At 39.3% G+C, this 18238-nt stretch overlaps 1 long non-coding RNA gene across 1 annotated transcript; it reads left to right on the top strand.

The window, feature by feature from the left end:
• Nucleotides 1-6199: 6199 nt before the first annotated feature.
• On the top strand, nucleotides 6200-11519 carry LOC122998440. The gene is made up of 3 exons (XR_006407428.1): nucleotides 6200-8558; nucleotides 8763-9557; nucleotides 9871-11519. It is a non-coding gene; the product is annotated as an uncharacterized LOC122998440 (long non-coding RNA).
• Nucleotides 11520-18238: the final 6719 nt, after the last annotated feature.

Here is an 18238-nt window from a genome sequence, read left to right as displayed (position 1 = left end):
CTGATAAGGAACAGGTGTGGCTTGATGTGAGAATGAGTGGCAGGTGTGCTGATCTATGATGACCAGGTGGGAGGTGACTGGGAAGGCAGGAAAGTTTGAGTTCATCTGGTGGACAGGTGGTGAATGGTTGAATGGACTGGGAAGTTTTATAAAAATGCAAGGTCTGGGGGGAGTGAGAACCTTAAGCTTTTTATTATATCAAACCTCATACAAATAAAACTGCTCCATTGCACTAATAGCGGTCAGAAACTCTACAGGGTACCTTTTAAATGATGCATCTGTAATGGGTTAAACCAATATAGCAATGTTTGTTCTGCATAAAAAATACATTTCAACTCGTGATACATTTCAGCAGTTATGAGTGTTCAGCATTGTCTCATTACAGCCTCATTAAAACAATTCCTGCCAGGTTAGCAACAATGTGTCAGCATGTCAACAGCTGTGTTTCAGTTTTCAAGTCACTACTGCATTGCTCACAATAAGCTAGAAGCAACTGCACTACACAAGCCTGTCAGCCTTACAGAGTCAGTGTGTATTTGTGTGTGGTCAGCAGGTTGTCAATGATACCCCCAGCCTGGAATGACCTCTTGACCTCTCAGTCTGTCCTGAATAGTTTCAGCCTCAGTGTCTTTTGTTTCTCCATCACCAGTGCCTTCCAAAGCTGTGTCCTACTTTCAGAAACTTGTGAATATTTTTGTTGACATTAATAGAAAATAGGAAAATTTAACATTATAGTTTCTCTAGATCAAATCCGATAGACATGCATGTGTTACTTAACATTACAGAAATATGGGAGCATATAGTTAATAAATGATGCTTATGTGTCTGCCAGTTGTCAAAATTAATTAATGCACTCACTGCTAAGGGGATGAGGAGAGGAGGATTGCACATTCAAATCAAACTGGAAGATTTTCATGATCTAATAATATAATAATATGACCTAATGTTATAATTAAGGAGTTAAAATGGAATGTGTATTTTTTAAACTGTTGCAATACATTTTCTTTGACCTTGATTAGTGTCTTCTTTATAGAGAGGTGGAATCAGAATGGTAGCAGAGGGTTTGCCTCTGTAATGGCACATACTGAACACCTGCAGTATAACAGTAAAACACCTAATTAAAAGTGAAAGGAAGATCATCTCTGTATGATACAAATAGATAATATTTTAAATACAAACAAATATATATAACATAACCATGAGTTTGTGAAATAATCCAGTAAATTATTATAAAATGCTAGTTCACCACTTTTAATGGTATTTTTCCTCACAAAGTCTTTTGCTGTGTCTCAAATCGCATACTTCTGTACTTATACTTAACATTTTGAGTGCATAAGTACATTCACACTGAGAAATATGGAAAAATGCAGTACACTGTGAGTACCAGGATGGTAGTCAAAAAGTTGAGTGTGGAACTATGGACACTTCTCGCCCTCGATGGTCGCCATCTTGGCTACGTAGTGGAAGGGGAGGGACTACTTTTCAAACTGGAAATGGTGGCCGAGTACGTTGTAACTATGGTGAACATCGCCACATTATACAAATGTATGTGTTTTTTAGCACTAAGCACCACTATACTGTTGTCAGATATAAGCCATCAGTATGTTTTTTGGGTTAATTTAGCAGTCTGTAATGATTTGGTAGCGCGAACGATAACACGAATGCTAATGCTAGCTAATGCTAATTTGCGATCGTCATGTCCGGTAAGTGCACACCGGCCATGTTTGATTTGAGACAATACTACCCTGTAGAAATTGTAGTACACTGTAGTGTACACAGTGTACTACATGAAAGTGTACTAACAGAAGTATGTGATTTGAGACACAGTTTTTGTCTGTCATGACAAACAGGGCAGAGCCAGTTGCATGGTGGGTGTTCATTCATTCTGACCTCAGCAACAGCCAGTTACATACTGGCAGTTAGAACTGGCCCTGCAGTAATATCACCAGTCTCTCTTATATCACAAGCACTATGGTTCTTTCTGTAACTGTCCTATCATGTTTAAATAAAGCTATTATAGAACTTTTTATTCTGTCTGAATGACAAAAAGACTTCAACAGATAGATGAAGACAGTAGTGTTATCTCATTGCCCCATGAGTCACAGGGAATGACCTCCTGTTCACACATATGGTGCAACCTGATTGTGTTAAGAAAAGTTCAACTTCGTGTAAATTTTCTCTGTTGAGCGAGAACAACAACAACATGGAGAAAACTAACGGCGCCTGTTTTGATCCATGGTTTTGATTTCCTGGGGAAACAGCTGTTAGCAGCTCAGCTGTTAGCTCCAACTCATATGTAAAAGTTCCTCAAACAGGTTTGGAATCACATGAATTAATTCATTATGCACCAGTATAGCTGCAGTGGGAAAAAAATAACTGTGTTCTATGTAGATATGCCATAACTGGTAAGATCTCACAATGGAGCAACATTGCTATAAATGGGACAAGAAACACAAGCATTCGGATGATCAAACTGATTTTAAACAAACTGACAGTTTATAGCCATCACTTTATTTGGTGGAAAAACTGAAAATGAGTGCACCCAAAATGTTAGTAGTGATCCCTCAATGCACAAGAAAACCAGGAGCACAATGAAGTCACAGTATGGTAGTACAGTGAGTATGGCAGGTAAGAGTTGAACCAGGAAGTGAGTCTGTATTGGTCACTTTTTGTTTTTTCTTCCAAATAGGTTTGACTAATCTAGTGTTGTTTGTTTAAAACCTGACCTGTTTTCAGAGATGTCATCAGGTTCTCAGCGATTTTCCTTTTAATGACCACATAGAAAAATCCTCAGAACGTTGTTTGTTCCATCCCCTGCTGTTTAATTATGGGGTGTAGTGAAGTTTGCAGTCTCCACTAACTGAGTTTTAGACTTTTAGTTTTGTTGTTTTAATGATGGTATCTACAGATCCCCAGAGTGGCCTGCCGTATGTGATGTTGAACAGTTTGGAGCTAATCTGTGTTAAAAAATGACAATGTTCCTCCAACGTGGGGTGTGATGTAACAATTCTGTGCATAAAATGTGATATTTTTTTTATCAAAATAGCAAGTGTTTTTCTGGGTCACCCACAGCAGATCAGCTGCAGAAGATCGTCTGTTAAACGATTAAAGCTGTGCTGCCTCGCTACCTCCAGCTGTAGTCAGATAATGTGCTGTCACGTTGCTTATGCTCTAGTAAAAAGTCAGAGTGCACCTCAAGAAAGAGAAAAGAAAAAAAAAAAAACATGTCCAGAGAGAGAAAAATGACTAGTTCTCATGGAGGGCTCAACGCATGACGAGGGAATTGTATCTGAATCAAAAGAAGCATGCTCTGCTGACATTTCAGCAACAATAAGCACACAAACTGAGAAAATTCACCATCAAATGTCTTTCCATCTATGTCACTGGTGCAGAAAATAGGATGTGGACATTTTAAAGAGATGTGGCGGTTTATTACTGTGAAGATGACATGTCCCTTGCAGACGGGCTATGAGATAGCTCAGCAAGAGCCGGAAATCTGCAACGGCATGACTAATCACATTTAATTAGAATGCATACCGACGACAAATGTGTCATTTGACTGTCTCAAATGGGAATGTTTAGAGTGAGCAGAGGAGCTGCTGCACAGCATCTAAATCACATTCAGACGAGCTGTCTGCTGGCAACAGCAGAGCTAATCACAAGTCTGAGGATTTATGAAGTGTCTGTAAGGCACTGATATTAAGACTGTTTTGTCTTCTTTCTTTAAAGACACTGATAACCCAGAAAATACTGTTACAGTTTTGTTATAATGGAGAGTTTTTAAATCCTGAACCAGTGCAGGTAGAGGATGTTTTTATACTTTATTTTTTCATCACCAAAGAATAGCAATTTTATGGCATTTTATTTTCAACAACAGAATTTCTAATTATCTCCAACTCAACAGTTCTCCTCAGTCCTGCTGAGCTTTTTAGCCTCTTTTAGCTCATGGTTTAATCTGCCCCCCCCCCCCCCCCCCCCTTCCTCATCAACCCCATAGCTCTCATACTGTAGTTTCCTTTTCTTTGAGGTCTGTCTTCGATCTTTAGAATGTATTATTTTTGTAGTATTTTTTTTTTTAACTTTTTCTCATTTTTTTTCATATCTGCCATTGTATATTTGTCTTTATATTCATACATACACACACATTATTTTAGCAAAACAAAAACACTTCAGCCAACAAGGCTACCTACTGTAACTACTGTAACTCACCATCAGTCAATCTACAGTGCTGAAAAAAACAAACTGAAGATAATCTGTTAACTCTGACAGATGCAGACATGAAAGCTGAAATAAAGACAAAGCAACCAGAAGACACTAACAGGATATATATATATATATATATATATATATATATATATATATATATATATATATATATATATATATATATATATATGTAGTAGATGATAGGCAACAGGTGAAATCAATGAGTAGACAATGATAAGTTATTAGCTGCAACTTCCCACTGGTGGCAACTCTCTATCAATTTAAAAAGGAATACAATGACTGGTGTTGCTGGTAGTGGTTGTGTGTGTGTGTGATTGTGAGAGAGAGAGAGAGAGTTATTCATCCAGTTTTATGGGTATATATGACAATATTAATTGTATAGAATGCCTGTGATATTAATACTCCTATTTGATGAGATACCCTGTTGGATGTATAGTATGTATTTACACATACGTAAATATTAATGTTTATCCAGAGTCAAATTATTAATGTGCAGCTAGCCCTTATCTTTCTCTTATCTTGTTTTTAATGAATTGCCTGCGTTTAACAAGCACCCAACTCAACTGATCACAAGAAAACATGTTACTACCACAGTGAACAAAATAGAGATAAATAATGACATCCATGGCCTCTACAGTTTTCCATAAGTTAATAACTACATATTACAGTCATCATCAATCACAACCATTCTCCCTGTTAGAAGGATTAACATTTCACGGAATTCAATGTGTCCTTTTCTTGCATATGTGGCAGTGAATGTCTTGTAAAGTCCAACTGTTCCACTAGTGATAAGACTGACTGACAGCAGAGAAAAACACAATGATCGACGAATAAAAGTGAAATCGCTGTGACGTAGTCGCAAACCTGAATAGCGCTTTACACTCGGTGCGACAGCCATTGTAGCTGGCATACTACTGTACATAATGGCGTGGCTTGTCAATAGATAGATTATGTTTTATAAACTGGACTGGACCAAGAATGGAAGCTCCACAGGAAGACTCACTCAATCTATTGGTAGTTTTTATTGGGTTTGTGTTGAGGAAGGCTTTGTCTGCTGATCTGAAAGGATCAGTCCAGTTATAGGAGTTCCTGGGTAAAGCCATCTGATTGTAAGGAAAACTGCTTTTAAGGGTAATTCAGGTTATTTTTTAATGTTTACTTGCCTGGTTTTGGCATCATGATGACTGATTGTTTGACGTTATCACTACTGAGTGTACTCACATTTTGTCAAAATCACTAATCTCTAATACAGAGACAACTATGTGCCAGGTCATTTTTTTTAGAAAATTTAAATTTTTAAAAAAATATACTCTAACGGACAAGTCTATGTTATAACCTCTGATGAGTGTGGTAAGCTGAATACACACTACCTTTGTGATGAGTTGAAGTCACTACAAAGGTACAGCACTGCCTGCAACACAACATAATCAGCATAATAAAGCATATCAAGTGAGCCTGACATGGACTGATTGACCTTCTTGACCATGGAAAAAGCAGATGACAAAAACAATCTCATCACAAGCTTTTGATCCAATCACACGATTTTCCTCAGCAGACTGAGTCGCCCAGTTGTCACGGATTTGCAGATGTTCAGATTTCCATTCCTTTGAGTATTTTAATGGTTGACCCACGATTTTGTTTACAATTATTAGAATAAAAATAAAAATACTATGACACTTCAAAGTATTGAGTGGATCATTTTTGATCTGGCTCAAGTATTGTTTCATAATTAGTCTCTATTTGTACTTTGCATGCATAGATACTGTATCTTATCAGTCATTAATAAATGGGTGATTTATCCTTCATTAATGTTTCATAGAGCAGAGAGAGTGTTTTCTTTAGGTTTGACACCATTCACTTATAGAGAAAAAAATCACAATCACACTATATTATGATCTCATGTTATCTAAAACAGGAAAACAAAACAACCATTATTATTTCTATGAATTTTATTGAAAGTGAAGGATGCAAAAACATTTTTGAATGGTAGGTTTCATCATCAGACCTGCCAACCCTGGACAAATTTTTTGAGCACCACTTCTGCAACTTAGATGGCTGTTGAAACTGTAGAAGTCATTACATCCCTCCTTAATTTGCAGTGAGAGGGTGTTTCCTTGAAATTTTCCTGGAGTAGGCAAAGTTATAGACTACAGTGCCAACACACACACAGACACACACACCTAGCAGGCCATAGGCCCATTCTGCCTGCACACACCTACACATACATGCCTCCTAGTAACTTTCTAGGTAATGTTAACGTTATTTCTGTGGCATATTAACTCTATTATTAACTTTTTTTCCATCGTGCCACTGCTCCTCTCATTACGGTTAGGGGTTTGGCTGCAACAATAATTATGAATACACACTATGAAAAAGTCACGTTTTACAATCTGCGACATACTGACAATATATCCTAACGTTACTTTGCCACCTTAAATGCCTGGTGAACAAGCAAGCTAGCTTGCAAATTACGTAACGTTAGGCTAACATTATTAACGTTAAATATTTTCCCAAAGTTGGAAGGTCTGCATTAACTTAACACAATTCACAATTTCAACTTTCCACATCCACTCCAGTCCGTTTACATTTACAACGGAGTTAAAAGTAGCATCCACACTTGAGGAAATAGCCAGCTGGAGTGAAAAGGGGGATCAAGAGGGTTAAAGTCAGTGACATGTTGCTTTCGATTTGCAGTCTCTTGTAATGTCATCACATATTTGTCAAGAATGACCATATCATGGATGTATGAACCATATCCCATGGATATCCCCGTCGATATTTGGGTGAAGGCTGGAGGAATGAATCCGGCGCTATGATTGGTTAAACTATTCTTCTTCTATTGCTTTTCAGCAGGCTACAAGCTGCTGCCTCTTGCTGTTGGACTTGAGTACTGCACGTGCACAACTGAACCATAGATTTATGAATTGAACTCACAGGCATCACCAGCTTTTGCGTAGTTTAGAGTGACAAATCGTACCAGCGTACTTTGATGTCAAAATGCGTACCTGCTACACTAAATGCGTACAGGCTGGCAGATCTGCATTATAACCATTTAAATCATCAATCAACACTGCCTGTAAACCAAAAGCCCATCATCTCTCTGTCAATTGTACACAGTTAACTCAGCATTGAGTATATTAGTCATAAAACAAAACATTTGGTTTGCAAATTTCAAACAAACAATACTGAACACAGAGACTGTCTCGAACAAAGTGGCTCAAAAGTAGATGGGAATCAACTGATCTCTGAATTGTGATGTCACATTTTTAACGTTATGGTGAATCTGCTCATGATGGTACATGCTGCGTTTGCTTCTCAGACCCTCTAGTTTACACACACGTGTGGATGTAGCTGTACAAAACTCGGAAAAATTTGATGAGTATGAACCAAGATCTGAAGTTATAAGGAGCGTCTTTTTCTATAATTTCAAAGTGGATTTACAGATGCTTCTCCTTAACAAGATCAGAGAAACAGCTGGTTTTCCTAATGTGTGTATGTCTGTTCATTCTAATTTGACAGATTTATGATTTTGACATTAAGGGATATAAATTTTGACACAAATCGAGTCCCTCCGGCGCAAAAGATTAAAGATTTGAGATCATTATCGTTTTTATCATAATCTCGATCTTCCTTATATAGAGGGGGTTTGGGGTGCTACCCCGGATTCACGAGAGTGTTTTTCCTCTTGATTCCTCAGCTGAAGTGGTGTGGTCAGCTTTAGCTTACCAGTCTATTGTGACAGCTAGAAGACTGCAGAAGAAGAAAAAGAACAATAGGTGCAGTAAGATAGTGTAGGCTATGAGCGAGTCTGGAACAAATGCTGCTTTTCTGGACCATTGGACAGTAGCATATTTTGTGTGGGATGGAGCTTACTGTTGCTTTCAGGGTTTATGAAGTGAGCAATAGGGACTCCAGTCTGGGTTCTTAATTTATATGTCTGTTTTTCTGCTCTCTCTCATAGATAGATAGATAGATAGATAGATACTTTATTTATCCTGAAGGGAAATATAGATGATCTCATCATCCATCACCTTCACTAAAAATTTCATACTGGTTTTCCAGCTCCCTTGGTAAAGTCAAGATTTTCACTGGATACTGGAAACAATGACTGATTTCCCCTCCAGTTGACCACATATTCCACACGCAAACACACAAACACTTCAATCCTCTGTGGGTTTATAGGTTGCCTTTTAAATCTGCCCTCTGTGGTCTTGACTATGTACAGAGCTTCAAATAAATGGACTGCCTCTCTCTGAAACAATGAGAATTTCCTCAGCTCTGACAAAGATCAATCTTGGCCGCAAGCGAGGGAAACACAGTCTGTCTGCCAGGTGGGTGCACTGCTGCTGTGGCCTCTTATATAAACACACAAATCCACTAGAATGCCACTCATATTTTTTCTGCAAATTTGAATATGTATATGTATATGTGTATGTGTATTTCAATCAGGAGAGACAAGTGAATTAAGCAAAAAAAGAACTGTTTATCTTACAGATGGTATTGATGATTAAGTCTTTGGTGCTTAAACTCTATAGGGAGATTTTGAATGGAGGGACATCAGTCCAGAGCTGCAGCAAGATAAAAACCTCCATGGAGTCCAGACAGTGGTGGTGGTGGTAGCTGATGACTTCTGCTGAGACCGATAAGGTTGATGGAGTGATGCACTAATGAATCTGCAAAGACTAGGACGTGATGGGGAGCTGGTGGGGTGCACAAAACAGCATCATGAAAGCACTAAGGCATAGAGGGAGAAGACATGTTTAAAAAAGACAGCTGCAATATGATAGGTTTACAATGAAGGTGTGTTACTGTGCTATTGGTTAGATGTGACCAGCTGATGTGAACAGCTGATGCCTTAACTGATGCCCAGGTGATTGACAGCAAGGAAATTATAAGTGAGCATGTTTGTGGGATGGGAATGACAGATTGAGAAAAAAGACTACAGACCCAATGCAGCAGCTAACTCTTTAGACAACTCTTTAGACAACCATGGCTTTGAGGAAAAACTGAATTGTTTGTGCATTTAGGGGTTGACATAATAACTGGTACAAACAAGCAGGAGTGTTTTGATCATCAACCACAAACGAGAGCTGAATATGGATGCAAGGTGCCCTACAACCTTCATCTCCCTCTGAAGAATGAGGAATCCCTTCACCTGTGGTGTGAAGCTTTAAATCTGAAGAAACCACCACAGCGACCGTATGTTTGTTCTTTTCATATCATTGACACAAGCCCTACGGAATACCACCCAATGCCGGAGAAGTGGCTGAGCCACGAAGCCCCAATAAAAACTCCAAGGCGACGTCTTGTCAAGAGATCAGCAGCCGCAGGTAACTGACGTTTGAATGGGTAACAGTTAACTTAAGCTAGCTAATGTCAAGTCTTGTAAGTAGTCTCAGTTGGTGTCCCTAATGACAGTTAATATATCAACTCACATAAAGCTTGTCCAGCAAACTGTCTTTAAGTTTATCCTCCCATGTCACTATATTGCTCATCACTACTGATTATTGAATGAATACTGATTATTTGAATGACCACTTCTACAGGCGTTGATATTAGCTTCTGGTGTGTTAACTTACTTGCAAATAGTCTGGATATGTTTTATGTTGTATGCTAAACTGGTTGTGGTCTTATGTTTGGCAGATGACAGGCACTGTGATGCAGATGCTGACACTCGGTGGGAGGTTCAGGCACTGATGGACCACAGCTACACATCAGGAGAAAAGAAGAAGCTTGTATGCGACAGAGAAACACAATTTGGTGATGAAGAACCCTTTGCCCATGCCATCCTGAAGAATGACACCACATCTGTGCTGTACACAGGCCTTTCTCTCACTGTCTTCTTCGATCATGTTAAATATCTGCAGTAGTTCTATAAAGCAAATTTTAAGATGCACATAATGGATCAAATATTGATGACAATGATGACGCTGAAGCTGAATCTACTCCAGCGTGATCTTGCAGAACACTTTGCTGTGTCCCAGGGGGTAGGTAGTGAGCAGGATCCTGTCCTATTGGATAGACACAGTGGGGGAACACATGAGGATCTACATTCCTTGGCTGCCACAGGAGACAGCCCGGAGCACGATGCCTCAGTGCTTCGGGGAGAAGTTCCCCAACACCACCTGCATCATTGACTGCAATGAGACCACCCCGCAGAAACCACACAATCTTGACTCCTGAGGTGAGTCATAAAGCCATTATTCAAGCAATGCTCTTCAGTATTTAGTTGCTGTTGCCCTGTGTGGGCTTGTTATGTTCATTTCTCCTGCTTATGGAGGCAATTGTAGCGACAAGTTCATCACTCAAGAGTCTAGCTTCCTGGAGTACCTGCATCCTGGTGATGAAGTGATGGCAGACAGAGGCTTTACCAACAGAGATCTGCTGTTTGAGAGAAGGGTTAATCTTGTTTTACCAGCATTCAGTCAGAAAGGAGGGCAGTTTTCTGACAAGGATGTTACTGGCACAAGGGAGATTGCAAATGTGCTCATACATGTGGAAAGAGGTATCAGGACGCTCAAGGTGTTAAGAATAATCTCCCAGACTGTATCTATCAACCTGAGACACAAAATGGACAAGATTCTCTGAATCTGTGCAGCACTTGTGAACATGCAGGGTGAGATCATCCATGAGGATGCTGATTGAGGATGGCAGTTCACATTTTGAAAAGATCCTGATTTCCACTGAGCCTGGATATTTGTCCTGCTGAGTGGACCTGTTTAGATGGCCTACAGTGCCTCGATTGTACTATCAACTGTCTGTTTTGATTTTAGTCGCTAATGGAATTTGTTGTATTTACTCATATATTAAGTCCGTGGATGTGCTCATAAACTGAACTACATTTAAGGAAAGAACTAAGAAAAGCTTACTATTGTATGTAAATAAAGTGTCAAGAAGATATATTTCACTTATAGATTTGCCTTTTGCCTTTTAAATAAACTGTAAACCATTACAATTGTAATGCACAAAGAAGAGGGTGTGTCTTGGAAGATCTCAAGTTTTATACTAAACAGTTCTTGTGTTTGGCACCTTGATGCTTTTACCTTTGTACTGACTTTTCAAGTACTGAGTGATATGGAATGATTTTGAGACTATTTAAATGTTTACAGATACAAATAATTTCCTGTTTAACTTGTGTCCAACTAAAATAGCTGCTGTCTGACATTCCGACAATGACAATGACCGACAATTTACCACCACAGGAGGAAGATGATTTGTTCAAAGGTGGAGAGTTCCATACAGCAGGTTTAACCCTTACATACTGTTGAGGTAAAAAAATTCCTCTCTCTTTTTGTGGAGTTGACATTTAAACATCAATATCATTGAATTAATTTTCTTCAGATAGAGATGCCTTGTCACCACAGCCAAGCAGTGCCTGACCTGAGTTCAACCATGGTTTGGAAGAGGGTTGCAATGGATGGTTGTTGGAAGTGTGTTGACTGATTCAGATAGACCGCCTGTCAGTCTAAATGGGCTACGAGCTAGCCAATTCAAGTGGGTATCATTGTTTTTGTCCCAGTAACATATCCACTTACTATTATGAGGACTTTTACTTTGGTCACAGCTCTTCAAGAAGAGAACTTTGTACTAAGATTAAAACTGCAAGCAGCGTTGGTCGGGACCTCGCACTCTGGCCCGTCAGGATCAGATCATTTTGCTTTTTAAAAATGAGGGATATTTCTTACAAGTGTGGTGTGCTTTTATTTTGAAAGTTTGATTGACAGGATGAAAATTTTCTGCAGGGTGAGACACCTGTGTCATCAAAATCATGCAAGTTTTGGGCCCATTCACTTGAATTTCAATTAGTAAATTGAAAACTCTTGATGAGTTTGTAAAACAAATTAATTTCCTAATTTTCATCAAGTCTATTTTTAGAAAAGTAAAGACTTTTAACCCACATGACCTGGTCAAAGTTTGATTGACATGTGTACTGTCAGGTGTGTAGAGACAATAAGTAACTGCAGCTGGACACAGAAAAACACTCACATATTTGAATGGAGAGTGAGCGAACCCACACCTTTTTGAACATTTACTGCTTCCACATAGTTTTAGATACAGACTTCATTTGAACTTTAAATGAGTCACGAGACTTTGACCTACAAATCTTGAATTTATATGTTCTTTCTGTCTTTTATTGTCTTTGAAATATTAGAGTGAGTTTTAAAGTCTTTTCTTGCTCCTCCTGTGATTTTATAATGAGTGTGTATTGTGGAATATTTCACAGCACTGGGGGAGTGACATAACGAGGAGCAGTTGGAGACTTGGAGTACTCTTCTTGTGAAATCTCCTCATAAATCCCATGACTTTGGCCAAATCTTACATTAAAAATCATATCTTTTAGTAGGAAATTTTGTGGCGAATCCGTTGATAGAGGTTTGAAAGTGGTCAGACTTATATTTTAGACATCAGAGGCATCTGTTTGACACTCTTCATACCCATAGATTGCCTCCCCATTGGCTTACATTGTACGGTGTGATGTGGCACTACAACTTTGAGGGCTTATAAATCCAAACCGTTGGAGTTATTACGTTTTTAACAACTTTTTTCAGCATAGTGTCATAAGTCACCTATTTAAGTTTGAAGCCGATACCATCAACACCCTCAGTGGAGATGGTGTTTGTTCGGGGGCCAAAATTGAGGCAAAGTCTTATTTTGAAAGGCTAACTACGGACTTCCTGTTGGATTTAGGTCAGGGGTATCAGCGTATGATTTGTAGGTCTTGATCAGACGAATAATTGAGTTTTGGTTTGATCTCTCTACAACATTCCTACTCCTTTACAGTAGTCCTCTGCCTTCTGGGCTCGGTCCCTAAATATAAAATATTGATCCTTATTTGCATTCGAAAGGACTTATATGAATTTTGTGATTTTGGGAAAACATTGGATTTGAAAGAATGCTTCCCTGCTTTTCACAATTTTATAAAACGTTTCTGCAATGTCGCATGTTTACGAAGGTTTACATTGTGAGAATGTTTTGAGGATGTTGCTCTCAGCGAAAATTCTGTTCAAAATGTGCCAAAGTGATTTCAAGAATATGTGTTTAATGTTTTGAAAATGTTTTGAAATCATAGAAAAAAGAAGCTGCAGAACTTGCCTGAGAGTCATCACATTTTAAAGGTTTCTGCAGTATGAAAGTAATCCAGTGATAGTTGTCTGGACATCCATGTTTACATTACAAACAGGACTTGCTAAAAGCTAATTCGGCAGACTTTTAATGGAGACAGTTTGTCAAAATGTAAACAAACATTAAAATATTTGGTGGTAACACACCAAGTACTGCAAAAATGTGTGAGCAAAGACAGAGAAGAAGAAGACTGCAGCTAGTGAACATGGATGTAAGTAATGTAACATGTTTGTTAGTGGCTGTTAGTTACTCAGTGTTATCAATGTGTTGTGGTGAGAAACTGAACACTGAATGCAAACAGAAGCTTTGTTTGTTTACAAAAAAAATTCCACATGGAACCTTTAATTCATTTAGTCAGACATCATTTTTATGTGAGCTGGTTTCTGATTGGTGGCAGCGTGGGGTGGGAGGGGTCAGTTGACTTTTTTTTTTTACAAGTTTTGTTGTGTTAATAACATTTCAGTGACTATTATTCACAGTGTAATTAGCACCAAATTTATATTCATTCATCGGCGCGGCTGCTTCACTGTAGCTAGAGACTGTTTCTCTCTGCAACCACAGGCAGTCATGGGGGTCTAAATGAAATCTACACACTACATTATTCATGCTAAACAGTTTGCCATGTTTTTTAGGCTGACACTAATCTTTCTGACATACATGCAGTTAGGGGTGAAACTGATCACAAAACTCACGGTTCGGATCGTTTCACGGGTTTGAGTCACGGATTGGATCATTTTATGGATCAGCCAAAAAACCAAAAAAAGGGGGAGGGACAAATAAAACTTTGTTTTCTACATATTCTGTCAAACACTTACAGCAAGGAACTTTAGCCCATGGTCTTACATGAAAACAACATTCAAGATGTCTAATGTTTAAATAAAATCTTAAAATATATAAAACACTCAATTGTTAAATTAAATTGAAATATGAGGCTTGATACTTTCCTCTTTTAAACATGGTAGTGAATGAAACAACAGCCTCCACATCGTCCACATCATCAAAACTTGATGATAACAAACATGAACACACGTCGTGTCCTGCAGCTTGTTGAACGAGCCACTAAACAAACATTCACTGGAGAAAAGTGCACTGCTAACGTCAGTTAAATTTTGCAATTAATCCGCGGTTCACATGCCTGCTGAACCATGGGGGGGCGATCCGTACGGATCATGGATCAACTACGATGCGTTACGCCACTATATGCAATGCAAATATTGTAGTAAATATTGTCAAGCTGATGTGACAATGAGGTCTCGAACAGAAATTGTTGCACTCATTTTTGCATTATGATGACCACTGACTGAGTTTTTGTGTTTTTAATATCCCTCCAACACTGACAGCAGCCTTTAACTAGGTAAATTATTCAGGGGTCTGTATCACAAAGCAAGTTCAACTTAAAGGTGTTTGATAAATCAGCTTCCAAAACAAAGTAGAAATCAGCTGGTTTAGTGATCATTAGTCAGTAATTTAAATGTCAACATCAATGTAACTTTGCTCCAAAGATTTCAATCTCTTTAAATCTGATATCTGTTTTTTAACTTTTATTTTTTAATCCATCTTTTATTTTTTTAATCTGATATCTGCTGTCAGGTCACATGACTTCCTCCATGGTTGAGCTCATGATGTCATCAGTTCCGGATGTCATCAGATATGTGACCTTTGTGATCTGTAATCTGTGACACATCAAAGGCAAACGGCTCTATGATGCAGGATTCTGGGAGTTTATGAGTAAAGCTGAGACCATCTCATCTCATCTCATCTCACAGCTGTACACAAGTATAGTGTTCCAGAGTGACATTCTGTCAAAGAACAAAGAACGAAGGCCATCTTTCACGCACAACTACCGTCTACCACTACAGTCTACGACATCTTAGTGTTTACTACCTCTGGACATTGTTTTTGTTAAAATGATGAACAGAGGAGATAACCCAAGACGTCAGGGCAGATTTGCTGATGCTGCACCACATCAGCATCCTAATCAGCATCCAGATCAGCCTCCGAACTGGCAGAGACCACCGGCTGGAAGGCCTCCCTGCCGCGACTGCGGATATCTGCAACATTGCCTTGACATGGCTTACAGGCAGATTGCTGACTGGAACGACTGGTCCCAAACTACAAACTACAGGCTTCATGCCAGTAACAAAGCCATGAGAAGGCTGGAGGAACGTCTGGAGTCCAAGGAGAGGGAACTGACAGAGGTGCTCCAGAAGTGTAGAGAGGACATCTCTGAGAGAGATTCTCTCATCTCCTCCCTCAGAGAAAGTCTCCAAAACAAGACCAGGCAGGCCGACACGACTGAACACTTCTGGAAGGAGGAGTGTATGAAGGTCACAGCCAGATGTGAGGCAGAAAAAGTCATACTGTTAGCTTCTGCCCAGCTGAGAGAGGAGACACTTCTGCACAGCCAGACGACGGAACAGAAACAACACGAAAACCAGGAGAAGAAAGATGAGAAACAACACGAAAACGAGACAGAAGACAGACCACAAGAAAATGAGGGGAAGAAAGAAGAGAAACAAGAAGAAAATGAAGGGAAGACAGAAGAGAAACAAGGAGACAATGAAGGGAAGACAGAAGAGAAACAAGAACAAAATGAGTGGAAGACAGAAGAGAAACAAGAAGAAAATGAAGGGAAGACAGAAGAGAAACAAGGAGACAATGAAGGGAAGACAGAAGAGAAACAAGAAAATGAAGGGAAGACAGAAGAGAAACAAGAACAAAATGAGTGGAAGACAGAAGAGAAACAAGAAGAAAATGAAGGGAAGACAGAAGAGAAACAAGAAGAAAACGAGTGGAAGACAGAAGAGAAACCGAAACACGAAAATGAGGACAAGAAACAAAAGAAAGCAAGACAAAAACGGGAGAAGGAGGAAAAGAAACAAAGAGCAAAAGTAGAGAAGAAGAAACAAAAAGAGGAGAAAATGGAAAAAAAGAAACAAGAAAAAGAGGAGAAAATGGCAGAGAAACAGAGAGAAAACAAGGAGAAGAAAACAGGTTTTTGGGGCTGGTTACGCAGGAAGAAGAGCGACAGCGACAGAAAGGTGGAAGAAGTTGCTTGTTGTTCAGCGCAGGCCGAACAACAAGCAGAACCTCTCTCCACCCTCCCTCCCTCTCTCCATCCTCCCTCCTCTCCTCCATCTTTCTCACCCCCACCCTCCCCCCTTTCCTCGTCTTCCTTTACCCCCGATTCCTCTTCCTGCTCCGTTCTACCTTTCACCTCTCTCCGCCAACCTCTCTCCTCACCCCTACCCTCTCTCCTCTCCCCCTCTACCTCTCCTTCCTCTCCCCCACCCCCCCTCCACCTTTCCTAACCTCCTTCCTTCCCTCTTTCTACTCCGCTCTACCTTTCCTCCTTCTCCCCCACCCCCCTCCACCTTTCCTAACCTCCTTCCTTCCCTCTTCCTACTCCGTTCTACCTTTCACCCCTCTCCGCCAACCTCTCTCCTCACCCCTACCCTCTCTCCTCCCCCCCCCCCCCCACACCTCTCCTAACCTCCTTCCTTCCCTCTTCAGGGCGGCACGCGGGCTCAGTGATCAGCACTGCAGCCTCACAGAAACACCTCCACCTGCCTGTTTCTGCTTGTTTCTGTGTGGAGTTTGCATGTTCTCCTCGTGTCTGCGTGGGTTTTCTCCCGGCTCTCGGGTTTCCTCCCACAACACAAAGACATGCAGGTCAGGCTGATTGGAAACTACTAAATTACACCTCCATTGATCACAAACATCTGATGAAAATACAAATAATAAAAAAATAAATAAATAAAAAACAACAACTGTATGACTTTATACTGTGAATGTTAGAAAGCAGAAGCTCTGCTGTCAAATATGATGTTATGATTTAAACAAGAGTAAAGTTCCATTCAGACAGGATGAACATCACAGGAGGAGGTGGGGAATCAAATTATCTCTGTGCTCCTCTGTAAGTCAACTCATGGTTCCTGACGCCACTTTAACCATGAAGAAAAGACAGGATGTGGTCTGTAATAGACATGAATATCCAGCTGGACAAAGCCTAAGCATGAATATCAACACATGTTTCAGACATAACACAACACTTGATTGTTATTATTCAGTGTGACTTTTTCTGCCCTCACTATGTGTGTAGGTGCACAACTCTGCAGTCAGTTAAACACACTTCCAATAAATTACTGGAAGCAAATGTGAAACTGTGCAAAAAGTTCAATAATGGTGATTACAAATAAAAGACACCACAATCATTCAGACTCACATTGTAGTATAAGTATAAGCTGGCTGTCAGATGACTTCTGTTATTCATGCTGGTAAGAAACACAGTGTTATCTGTGAAGATCAACATTAAGTCCTCATAGGAAGCAGCTACATGTAAACATACACACAAAAAACAGGAACTGCTAATAGAGAACTCAGCAAACATTTAATGGTGTAAATTAACAAAAATGTAAACTAATATTGGCTGAAAACTGGGAGCAAAGACAGTACCAGTCCAGACCTGTAACTGATGTTACAACAGCCCATTTCATGAGCTTTTATTGGGTCTTTCTCTCCTGAACTTGAACTTATATTCAAGTTTCGAGATCTAACACTGAATTATTATTATCATTATTATTATTATTATCATTATTATTATTAGCATATTTTATTTCACAATGTTTGGGATGATGGCAGACCAGGACATCACATTCTTTAATCTCATTTGCATAAATTGGTTGTTTGAATCTCATTTTTGGTTCTTATAATTTACTTTTATCACTTTCCTTCTGTGTCTTATCACTGTAGGAATAAACTACAGTACTTGTAACAGCTGATAATGAGCTATAATAATAGATGACACAGATTGAAAAAATGTTATCAAATGTGTGTCTAGAATGGGATAAAAACGGGAAAAAAAACTTCAACATTACAAATTATTTCA

This window comes from Thunnus albacares, chromosome 15 (genome assembly GCF_914725855.1).
Source record: "Thunnus albacares chromosome 15, fThuAlb1.1, whole genome shotgun sequence".
NCBI classification, from domain to species: domain Eukaryota; kingdom Metazoa; phylum Chordata; class Actinopteri; order Scombriformes; family Scombridae; genus Thunnus; species Thunnus albacares.
The sequence above is the reverse complement of the archived record's forward strand: the minus strand, read 5'-3'. Positions and strand labels throughout refer to the sequence as shown.